Source organism: Mercenaria mercenaria, chromosome 11, assembly GCF_021730395.1.
Source record: "Mercenaria mercenaria strain notata chromosome 11, MADL_Memer_1, whole genome shotgun sequence".
Lineage (NCBI taxonomy): Eukaryota > Metazoa > Mollusca > Bivalvia > Venerida > Veneridae > Mercenaria > Mercenaria mercenaria.
The window spans coordinates 43,178,330-43,191,141 of record NC_069371.1 but is presented as its reverse complement, the minus strand read 5'-3'; the positions used below and the strand labels follow the sequence as shown (position 1 = coordinate 43,191,141).

The following is a 12,812-nucleotide window of genomic DNA, read 5'->3' as shown; positions in this document are numbered from 1 at the left end:
TCCTTGACGGAAAATGGCTGACTCGAAAAAACTTCGAGTCGGACCCTTGGTACTCGTCTTGGCCATCCTCCGAGGATCGAGTAGAATGGGTTTTCCGCGTGAGCTGATCTGTAGGTATACGAGTCAGTTCGGTATACTTCTGGGAGACATTTCTATTAATAAAACTCAGTAAAAATAAACGTCTGATGTTGTTCTAAAAATAAATATTGAATGTCATTCTAAAAAGACACAAAATGGCCGCCGTCCATGTGCACCGCCGTGCATGACGTCATAGATCCAAGATAACCGCCGCATCTGTGCAGTCTTGACGTCAAACCGACGTATATACTACATGTATGATATGGTGTTCATGAGTGATATAAATTTTCATCTTACATGTAAAGTTTATAAAATAAATTTTTTCTCATCTTTCCAATGATCCAGTTTTATCCGCGCAAAGTTAAACGCAAAATCATGACGTCTTAGTGGATCTTTAAATTTCATTGAGATTATATAGACTAAGTCTTTATAAAATCACTTTTACAATGAACATAATCATGATGAAGCGCTTATCTTTACGGTTTTTAAGACATCTGTATACTTCTATATTTTACTTTTGTATATTTTAGAAAGGATTTTATATTACTATATTTCGTTTCCTTTTGCATTCAAATGTAGTGAAATTATAAAATGAAAATCAAGTGTAAGTTTCATAAATAATCAACTGTTATATTCCAGTATACAACTGAAAAGCATGGAATGGTATTTTTTTTTTAACTGAAAATCATATAAACCGTTACCTTTTGCTTGAAAAGTCACTGAATCATAAACACAATGTAAATATTTCTCTGACAACATCGGAAGTTATTTGACATTACGCGTTTTTATTCACATACGGGTACTTTGACAAGTTTATATATACCTTTATAGAAACACATAAATGATAAGTTTGACACATAATACACCAAACGTAACCAATTGACTGTAACATATCTTTTAAAAAACAATTAATGCAAAACTTGTTTTTCAAACAGTGATATTCTTTATCTATAAACGCATCAGACCATAGAAACGAAGAAATCAAAGGGCAAGCGGAAACCTTTCAAATATGTTTTATAAGAGCTATGGTATGATTCGGAACTTGATATTTGGAGTATAATAGAAATCTGACAATTTTACATATACCCCTGTCCTATTGTTTTTACTTAAATGCACAAAAATAAAAGGGACGAGAAATACTAGAAGCGGGCAATTCAAATGTTTTTTAAGATCCGATATGAAATCGCAGTTGTAAATACTCCCATAAAAAATGCACGGAGACTTTTTAAATTGTATTTCGTTCTTTCACATAAAGGTATTTCTCAGAATTTTGCATTCACCTAAATGAAAATGGTTAAATGCGCAAAAAAATTATTATTATTTTGATATGTACATGTATGCACGTATTACTTATTATGTGTTAAAGTACCACTTTCTCCCTACGAGCAAATGTATTAGCTATTTAATACCTGTTTAGTAGCTAATCATTTAAAAAAATCAATACCACCTCTGTGCCATTGTATGTTATACGACTGTACCTCCAGCAGAGCTATTGTAAAAGTCTCTTCTTACGGTTATAAGCGGACACTTTATAAATAGAACTTTCTTGTATGAACGCACTCTACCAGTTAACTACCTGCAGGTGAAGTTCGTGCATGAAGTCATAAACTGTGCCTGGTGTAAAGGATGTACATTTTCAAGGTGATTTAATTTTTGAATGTCTTCTGTAAAAGATAACAAGATTTTAGAACTGCAATGTGAATAAAACTTTTTTAAACAACACAAGAAAGAATTATTAATTTCCACTTAATATGAATTAAGGCACCGCCTAGCATGGGGATTTATTTTTTATACATCCACTTACAAAGAAATATTCAACACTCAAAAGAAAGTGTAAGTTTACATTTAGTGTCATCATACCTATTACAGAGAATATCATACTTTGCAAAATTTACGGGAAGCCGTGACGATGACGTCATTCGCCGCGTTCTCGCACTGGCTTTAGGAAATGTTTTTGTTTGTTTGCTCTCCACGCAGAAACTTGACGGCCTTTACACTTCCTTACTGTTTTAAAAGTGTTTTTCAGTTGCATGTACAGTTTTTATTACGAAAAAGAATCATGTTGGCGTGGTTTACGAATTTCTGTGACTGATTCGGGGTGCTCTGATGCTCATGCAGACAACCAGACTGCGGTGTGTACAGAAACCGGAACCGGAAAACATCGAAAAAATTGCCTCAGTATATGCAAACAACAAAGACGAACAACTATATACGGATGTTACCGTCTCGGGGATTTTCATCCCCTATAAACAGAACGGCAACGATAACTTTATATCGCAGTCAGCATAGAACATCTGCAACACCTGAGGCAATTCACAGTCAAATAAAAATTAAGTGAAATTAAGGTATTAAAATGATAACTAACAGAGAACCTCATTTTTGAAGAGTATTCGATTCCTACCATAAACCTACTTTTACTGCAATTCTTAAGGGGGCGTTGGTTAAAGCCCTACTGGGACCAATGTTTTTTTCCTTATTTTCCTTTTTTTCTAGTAAGTTTTTACTTCTTTCAAGACTTATTATTGATTTCTTGTATAAAGAAATGGAAAAAGATGTATCTTATAATCAATTTCTTGGTGTTCAAAGTGAATTTACTACTTAAACAGAAGTGGTAAAGTTACACATCTTTAAAAATATTGAGTTACACGAGGTGAAAGTTCCCTATTTTGCTTTCACTCTTAGATTATATATTGTGGAAGAAATTTAGGTAGAGTTTACGTCGGCCCTAAGGTTATTTTTAATTGGAGTAAGCAAAATTCAAAACAGAAACACAGCATTCGACCTTATTTTTTCAATGTTGAAGTATGAATTCTGTTTCATTAAATCCGTTTACTTGAGGCACCATAAAAAATGATATTGACATTTTTATTTTGTGTTTTATAATTGTTTATCAATAGTTTGAAGTTTCTTTTATTAAAAATAATGGTAAAATGAGTTCTCTGCAAACGTTTTGGATAGTGGCTATCACTTTGAAATGTGTCTCTACTTGAGCTTGAGGAGATACCATAAGTTATACAAAATTTATAAAAAAAAAAACGGCAGATAAAAGTTGTTTAAAAATTGCAAAATAGTGCAAAACACGATTACCTTTCAGAATATACCAAGCAAATGCCATTTTGTCAACATTACTATTAGTGTTCTAAAACCTTATTCGAAACCAACGGTGTTCCGTTATGGCCTGTGCCTGCTTCCTGTGAACGCGAAGGTCCGAGTGTACGATGACGAAACGCGACAGTACAATATCGATGGCGATAACACAGTAAGTTGGCGAAGCGCGATAGTATGATAGCGACAGTCCATCGTACTGTCGCGCTGCGCCATCGCATCTTCGTTTTTCACCATCGTACTGTCACTTTCTTGTCAATCATGCGCGGAACAATTAAGTTAGTTCTCTATGTAATATATACAGTACGAGTTCCATATTGGTGTGCGTCCTAGCGAAACGGCTTCTTACGTCTGTATGAGGAAACTTTTGAAGAAAGAATCGTACTACACCTATTGCTTAGAAATCTGGTAATATAAGCAATGGTATGTAGTTTGACTCGCGAATTTTATACTAAATTTATTATATAAGCATGCATATAAATCTGTAAATGTGTTATTAGCAACCTAAATAAAACAAATTAAGGGACTATGTCACGGATAGGGTGACTGGTTTAGGTAATATTGACGTTTTTAAGTGTCAACATCTAATTTAACAATTACGTGATAGTTGTAGAAAATAAACGGGATTAACTTTGCAAATGATAGATACGTCAAACATTTATAACATTGTATAGTAGAAGATACATTTATCAACATAGTTTTATATCTTTATTGATATACAGAAAAGGTACGGTATCTATTGCTTGAAACATTTGATTGTTCCCAATTCTTGGTATGCATAAACGAAGAAACACTTGTACATGAAATGAGATTTTGTGCGAACATCAGTTTAACGAAACGAAGACGTGACTGACATGACTGTAGAAAATTAAAATTGTTGTGTTATCAACAACTATTTTAGAAGGGAAGTGCAAAGCAAAACATTCAGTCAAATTACAAACTAGGTACATCATTATGATAAATGTGTGTATTCTACTATACGGTAATATTCACATTTAATTATCTAAAGTGATTGAATCATGCACAGCTATCTTTAAAATTTGCAGAGTATTTTATCGTTTCGGCGATTTTTAACAATGGATCAATTACTTCAAAGTAGATAAAACTAAAACAAAACTGAAAATATAATTTGTAGATCATGGTTAGGGCAAAATGTATTTGAGTAATTATATATGTGGTTTGTTCCTACAATACGAGCGGACGCCTCAACTGGATGTTCTACAAACTTCATAGCAAACAGAAACTTCTAAAATATGATACATTTCTTGATATTCCAGAGCGATTTCTGAACAAAACTGTATATAGGTGGTCTATTACAGGGACCATAAGGCTCGATTACATACCTGACTCCACAATAAAAGATACGTTTTTTGAAAAGCGTATTATGACACAAGGTTTTTCAACAACGACTTTGAGTTAACGATTCTGTCGTTTCAGAAATTTACATACATTGCACTTATTTATAAAAGAGAAAAGTGACTTAAAATAAGAAATGAAACGCGATTCAAGTAATTTCCATTTCGCTACACACGACTGTTTCATGTATACGTCATTCGTGTTACCTTTGGTTCTTGATTAAACACCACTTAAATGCGATTCATTTCTTAAATGACGCTGTGTCAGAAAAAAGGTTTCTTGTCTACGGTAAATACGTACCAAGGTTTCCATGTGTGTGTGTGTGTGTGTGTGCGTGTGTGTGTGTGTGTGTGCGTGCGTGTGTGTGTGTGTGTGTGTGAGAGAGAGAGAAACGTAACAAAGAAGCAATTAAAGTTATCCCTAATGCTCGTTGTAAGGAAGCCCGAATCCTTCAGGTGTTTAATATATCAGTAATATATGTTAAAAGATAAGGTATACCTGATATGGAAATCATAAATCAAATATTCAAGGTAAGACAGAAGGAACAATGATTACAATTTTAAATCATTTCTAACCTGCTACTGCTGGTATAAGAAAACATCATTTTCACTGCTAGTTAAAGTTTTAAGTCTGCTACGTTCCTGTTGCAAAAAAAAACCCTATCTTACAATACTTTGTCCTAATTTTATAAATAATTAACTAATAAATAATTTGATTGATATGTTTGCCTTTTCTTTCAAACTGAGTTATTTGATTATTTTACCATAACCTCTGGTATAGAAAAAAGACTTTAGAATTGCCGGCGATAAGCGATTCTGACTTTGCGACAGGTGCAGGCACAGATCAGAGTATCCGTGCAGGCTAGTCTTTTTCTGCACTTTCCGCTTTGAACAGTAAGTGGTAAAGCCCAAATTGGATTATTAACAAGTCCATTTTAAAAATGTAACAGAATAATGGCACGACGAAGCAGGTCTCGGTACAAACATCACACCAGCTTAGTCTCAGTGAGCAATTAAAAGCGATTATCATTTCACATCCACCTGTCACATCAGCGACTATCAAATCATTATGATACGGATATGTTATGAGCATGATATATAGTATTTTTAAAGTTTACTTTGGTTATATAATCTTACACCGACATTTCTGTGTCCGCTTTGCCCCAGATGTTGAAATCGCCGTATGTAATGATGAGATAAAACACCTTAATGAATTAAACAGACTGCTACCGCTCATTTACGTATGTAGATAGAAATATTACTCAGATTTAAATACTGTTGCATATTTTTATAAATTGTTCATTTATGTTGCCAAATTCGACATACTTTGACATCAGCTCAACTTTCCGGGATTTTACGCGAACAGATCAACGTATGCAGCATATGACGTATAGACGTTTTCATAGCAACAAGTGGCGATCTAGTTGTTTAGCTATACAACATATTATGTCAGGAGAATTTAATAACAATAACATCATAGATTATGTTAAATTGAAATATAAAATACAGGTAAAGGCAACTTTGTATCTCTTTTAATCAACGATTAGCATTCGTACAACGTGGCCGTCCAATATATTATAACTGGATATGATAAGTTATTTTACGGACTAAACACGTTGATCAGTATAAGTACGTATACATACAAGCACGAAATCCAGTAGCCAGATTTTGCCGTTATGTTTCTAAACACGTTTTGAAAATGAAGGTGTGTTCATGTTTTGAGTATAAGTATAGCATAAACTATCATTTAACATTGTTTTGTACAACGCGGGAAATATTTGAACTCGGCTTCATCAGAAACATGATTATTTTCGAATTTAGGTATATCACCATATATCACCGTATTACACGGAAAGATTTTAAATAATATGATATTATATGCGACATGACTGGACATTTTAATCTAGTTTACCTAATTTATATCTACCTGCCTATAATATATTCTGGAAAGGACTACCTGAAGGCAGCCCTTGGATATCGTCTAACTCTGGATTGGTCTGTCTTGTATTACGCATTGGCCGTCAGGTTGAATTCTGGGACTAGACTCTTTTTTTATTCTTCTTGACTGGCCGACGTGACAACGCGCCTGCTTAACGTGATTTGACAACTATAGACTGGACTTCTGTATACTACTCAACGTGACTTGACCTCTAAAGACTGCTCAACATGACTGGACCACTGTAGACTGCTCAACGTGAATGAGCCTCTGTTAGCTGTTCTGCTTCCATTTATCCTGCCGACTTATCCATCTGCCTGTTGTGATTCTCTTCTTTGGAATGGCCGACGTGACCCTAGATTGCTGCTTTAGCTCTAGCTTTCACTGTTTCCTGACGATGTGACTTTTTCTGGTCAGCTTTATGTCATTTTACTTGACCGGTATACAGGAAACTGGTACGTGTCTGAATAGTTGTAGTTTCTAAAATTACTCTTAAGGAAAGTACTTTACGTTTTAAACACCACATACAACTGCTGAAAGGTTAATTCTCTTATGTAAATGAAAGAAAAAGCACAAAGATATAAGAGGAATTCAGAAAATTTTAAGACTGTCCATAGCAAGTATAGAAACAACCTGAATTTAAGCATATTGCTCACATCTCTCCCGCAAAATATTCACCGTAAACAGAAACGCACTTTTCCATCCGTGCTATTTAGGACCTGAAAACCACAGAGTAGTCTGCTTTGGTAGAATACGCATTGACAGATTCACTGCGCTACCAAGGACGCTTCTGGAATTTTAGCAACGCCCGGCTAGCTTTTATTTTAGCAAAGGAAATATAAACTAACACATGCCTTTAGGTCGGGCGAATATAGAGGGTGCGGCTATTACTGGGTCTGCCGGTCCTGTTAGTACTGTTGTACAATATTTCTCTTGTGCGCAGATGACCCGTTAACCAGTTTGTGAGAGAAATAACGTACACGTCCCTGTAAAACTTTGCAGTAAATAGATCTGACAGTTTGCAACTTCAAGTTTTTTTGCGATAACTGTACGTCCTTGCCCTTTCTTAAGCCACTGTTTTCTCGCCTTTTAGGTTCGAAATAATATACCCATGTCTCGTCGTTTTTGAGAACTGCATTTTTGGAAGATTTTAGAAGATTTGGCAACATTGCACCTTTTGAGATTTTTGCTCTTTAGTCAAAAATGAGGAATATGCCTTTCACGTTTAAAGTCAGCTTATCATAAACACTTTAGGATAAAATGCACACTGATGCAGCTACTTTGGAAACGGTATAATCTCGAGTCGTTAGGTACAATAGCTGGCTGCTACAGCAATAATGTTACAAGTGTATGCTGACGTTTTATGGTTTTAAGGCCCCCTACACGAGCTAGTTCTCGAACTGTAGATTCCTTTTATTAAATATCCTTACCTACGCACGCATAAACGGTGGTTTGTATGGAGAAGAATCACCGTACTCAGTTTTAATTTCTTTCAGAATCTACTTGGTTGATATATTTAAAAAACAAAGCATCTTTATGTAGGACATAAATTCATCTGCATTTTAATGAGTAAATTTAAAACTAAGCGGTTTTAGGCTGTATAGAAAGGAAATGTACACGGTTGTGACGTTATCCTTTGTTAGTTTTGTCCAGTATATAGGTTATTGTACCGATACCGCTCTACAACGCGATTATTTTACTTTAACTATCCATTATTATAGAATGTAACTGTCCATTCTTAAATTAATGGATACTTTAAGAGTGGCCAGTTCGCAGGGTAATATACATATATAGTAAAAACCTTGTGCATTGAGAGGACCAGGTACATTAACATATGAAATTCAAAGACTTCATGATTAAGTTCCGTAATATAAACTGCAACGATATACAGAAATGGATAGCTGTGATAAAAATTTTGAAGGGGAACCTATGACTTTGACAAAAATTGAACCTAAACTTAGTCTATCAGAAACAATGAAAATCAAATAATACGCTAAACAAGTAGTTACAAAAAGTTTAAATTTTCAACTGTCAGAAAGGAAGTATGCATACCCCTCTTTCGCCTTAGAAACGTACCACAGAAATACACCCTGTAGGGCATTTACGGACGAAAGAAGCTGACAATAGGCAAGTAATGTACACAAACATAAATTTCCTTTATTTTTTCAGTTTGCATACATATCTTTCTCATGCAGCGCGCGTTTGAAATTGGTGAAATATTTTGCTATAACAGACATTTCTTGAAACCTTACCTAGAAATGTGTAATTTTACCTTTCAGCTGCAAATTAAAAAACAAATAAAAAGAAAAGAAAGTTTTACTACACGATTCTGTATTACGAGAACATTTGGCCGTAATATCTCATTATTACAACACGACAATCTTACATACGTGATTCGGGTAATTTTCTTGTAAATTGAATACTAATTGAAATTTCATCATTAATGGTTAAGAAGCCCAGTTCTTCCGAATGTTATAGCTTGGAGATTGTCGTCAAAATTCCAAACATCAGATGCATTTAAAATTGCATTTGTATTATATAATTATGATGTTGGAGTTACTCATAAAAGCTATTAAAGTGACATAACAAGAAAAATGGTTGTAAATGTCTTGTAAAAACATAATCTTGCAATTTTTGTGTGATTTCCTTCAAAAATACATTATTTTACTTACATCATTATTAGGATGTTTTCAGAGTTCAAGAACTTCCTTCTATAATTCATGGAGACCTTCACAATGATGCATATTTTATCTTGTTCTTGAAAAAGATGGAATTACTAGAAGTTTGGTCATAGCATACAAGTCCCCTTTCCTGTCACTGTACATAGTTTCATGTTTCGTGGCTCTGAGTAAAATATTTTTTAGACATATGCAGCATAAAATGTTTAGAACTTTATGTGTATTTTCCACTCAGTCAAGGATCATAACTCTGGTCATGCTAAGTTTAATCTCGATCAAAACACCAAGTGTACAATCTCACATACTATATGACGATGCCCTTATGTTTTATGACTTTAAATCAAAAATTAATTAGATAAATACGACGCAAAATTGCATACCCTTTATGCATATTTTGGACTTAATCAAGATTCATAACTTTGGTGTGACCGAAGAAATCGCAAAGAAACGCCAGGTACACAACTTCACATGCTGAATAATATTCCTGTAATGTTTCATAATCCTAGGTCAAACACTTTCTGAGATACATGCGACACAATATTAAAGGCCTTTTTGGTATATATTTGACAAAGTCAACGGCCATAGCTCTGGCCTGGCGGGATGAATTCCCAATTAAAACATCAGGTGCACAGCTTCACATACTGAAAAGCAGTCATATGAGGTTTGATGATTCTTGGTCAAATATGCATGATGCAAATGGGACGGACAGACAAATTCGTCTCTAACTGTACCCACACTACAGAAATGGGGAACACAAAAATGCATAAATTCTGTTGCAAAATATTTGAATCAAGCAACAATCTTCCTCCCCAACATATGAAAAATAGGATTTCAGAGGTAGACATAAAATTGAAAAAACAAATATTTTTCTTAATGTTTCCCGTCATTGTCTTACATTAGTTAACCAATATAAAAGTGCAGTACTCAGCACGGACAAAGCATGGGCAACTATTTACACACGTACATGTATTATAAGGCCAAGTAAGATTTAAGTTGTCTATGGACACTTTTAAACATTGAAATGTAACAAAACGGGATATATTTTAAACTTTTCTAAGAAGACTCAAAACTAAATATCATTATGCAATGTTAAAAAACTTATGATCGCAATAATATTGTATATGCAATTTAATTTTAGCTCCATCTGAATGTTTTTAGATTAGTACAGAGACAAACATTAATGAATTGTCGTTGCCTTGAAGAGGACAATAATTCGATAATATCACGACTTTCTTGACATATTTGTTAGGACCATGTTTTAAGTCAGAGAAAATCCTCAAAGTATCCATTATGTGCAAAATTGAACAATCTCGGCACGTTTCACCTCGATTCGTCCATTTCTTACATTATGGACAGTTTTCGACATTTCTCCTTTATATAAACAAAATATTATAAAAAAAAATATTTGCTTTTTTTTCAGCTTTTCTTCTCCAGAAGACATTTTTCATTGCCTTTTACGCCAGTGTCTGTATCTAGATCTATTAGTTTGCCTGAATCTGAAGAAAAAGACGCTTAAGATATTTCTTCACAAGAAAACATTTTTTCTCTGCCTTTGACGCCGATCTGTGTATGTTGATCTGAAAGTTTGCCTGTATCTGAAGAGAAAGACGTTCCAGATATATCTTATTCAGAGAACATTTTGTCTTTGCCTTTGACGCCAATGTCTGTATGTTGGTCTAATAGTTTGTCTCAATCTTGAGAAAGAGATTTTCCAGATATTTCTTTTTCGATTTTGAGAAACAAGTCCCGCCGACGTTTGACTGGATTAATTGTTCTAGATTCTGAGACGAATCTGTATAAGTTTGGAATGCCACCTTCGTTTTCTTTGATGTAAGCCCAAAATAAGTCGTCTACATATTCCCAGTCCTGGAGATAACAAGACGAAAGAACAAATAAATCAATAAACGAAACCGTAATTTTACATTTTCAAACTTAATTAAAGATATACTATTAGGTCGACGTCGTTTGCTGGCAAAATATTACTCACAAGCCTGAATTATAAATATATATAAATTTGAGAATTATTAACAACACACGTTACTCCGACGGAAATTTAAAGCATCTGTTTAGAACTACATGCCACATTAAAGCATTATAAAAGCTACATTATGTAATTACAAAATGTACTAAAATCTAGTGTGTATTACTCTATCCCTGTCGTACTTACTAAATGAATATGCTAAAAGTAAAGTACACACATTTACTTCTTTTTGGCCATGCATTGGCCAACTCACATAAAATGGTACGTCTGTCTGTTTCTAAATAATGCACATTTTCATACACTCACTGCTATATGGCTCTAGATTTTGTGTTCTTTGGACGAACCTGTACCGATCAGATCTTCGTCGTTCAAGATTTGGACACACACACACACACACACAAAAAACCCGTTGAGAATAGACAGATACATTATTTGAAAATCTGGTGTTGGTATGTCAAGCGACGTCGTGTATAAACAGGTTTTTAAAAAAAAAAATTTGTGTTTTGCGCAAAGTTGTGTTCAGAGATGATTTTACTAATTAAAGTGAAATCCCTAGAAAATGTACAGGATTTAAACTTTATAATGCCATGAGTTTGGTTTAAACATACTTTATTTGTAAGTAATTACATGAATAATATACAGGAATTGGACAGAAATCTAATTATCTTACGGTTGTCCATTCCCTCGGGTTTGCTATATTTCACTTGAAATGAGTATGGGGAAAAGTGATCATGTTTGACGTTAAGTAAATAAATCACTAAGCCTTATGGTAATACTCAACCTTTTGCAAGCTAGTTCTCTGCCACATTTCTAACATCTTGAAAGTGTTTATATGCTCTTTAGTTTTCAATAATCTTAGAGCAGGTATCACCTCTGACCAACAGTCCTTGATCCTCTCGAACTGAATTTCGATGTATTTCAGATGTTTTTCCACTGCTCTCAGACACTCGATGCCGCTTTTGTCGTCCTCTGTATAATAATGAAAAATTGCTTTCATAACTACATTTGGATTACATGAAACTGTGTCAGTAAAGACGATGTGTTATGATTAAAAAGCAGGTTTGATGATTAAGTACTTGAATGTAGTGAAAAGTAAGTAGTACTGAAAAATGTTGTTTTGAGGTACTTCTCACACTACCAACACTAGAACCTTATATATAAACTCCTCATAGATATATACGCAATGTATATTTATACAAGGATATATCACCGAGACTTGTTACGTTTAGGCTGCTTACTGAATTTATTCAATTATTGAGTTATGATTTTAGATACTGCGTCTTGACTAAAAGAAACCGTGTATAGATCTTATTTTAAGTTTTTCTAGGTCAAAGATTTGTTGATTATAAACCAACCCAGGATAGAGTTCCATGTGCTTCCAGAATACAAAAGTAATCGGAACGATGCTAAATCGTAGATTAAAACTGTATTTATTCTACAAAATATTTAATGGAAAAGGTAAATATATTTTGCCTTATCAAACAGTATTGTAATAATGTACATTTTTTACTATATGCTTTATTTCTCATTCTGTAGTATCTAGTATTAAATCTTATCGCATAGTGCGGCAATTTTCCTTTGATCTTTGCAGCATGTTATACATAGTAACACACATTATTACTACAAAACTGTGCTGATATCATACAAAACTGTTGCGATATATATCAACACGGAAATCT

At 33.9% G+C, this 12,812-nt stretch overlaps 2 protein-coding genes across 4 annotated transcripts in view; both read right to left on the bottom strand.

Annotated features, from left to right (window-relative positions):
• LOC123531839 (uncharacterized) overlaps positions 1–921 on the bottom strand; it is a 53,591-nt gene extending 52,670 nt beyond the window's left edge. For both annotated transcript variants that reach the window (XM_053517269.1, XM_053517270.1), the window contains exon 1: positions 780–921. The gene's annotated coding sequence lies outside the window, so the exon portion shown is untranslated. The remainder of the gene's footprint in view (positions 1–779) is intronic.
• Positions 922–8,485: 7,564 nt separating this feature from the next.
• LOC128546159 (uncharacterized) overlaps positions 8,486–12,812 on the bottom strand; it is a 31,204-nt gene continuing 26,877 nt past the window's right edge. The window contains exons 12-13 of one of the 2 annotated variants that reach the window (XM_053517267.1): positions 11,915–12,102; positions 8,486–11,018 (exon numbers count right to left, since the gene is read on the bottom strand). The gene's annotated coding sequence lies outside the window, so the exon portion shown is untranslated. The remainder of the gene's footprint in view (positions 11,019–11,914; positions 12,103–12,812) is intronic. The other variant, XM_053517268.1, reaches the window with a different exon arrangement.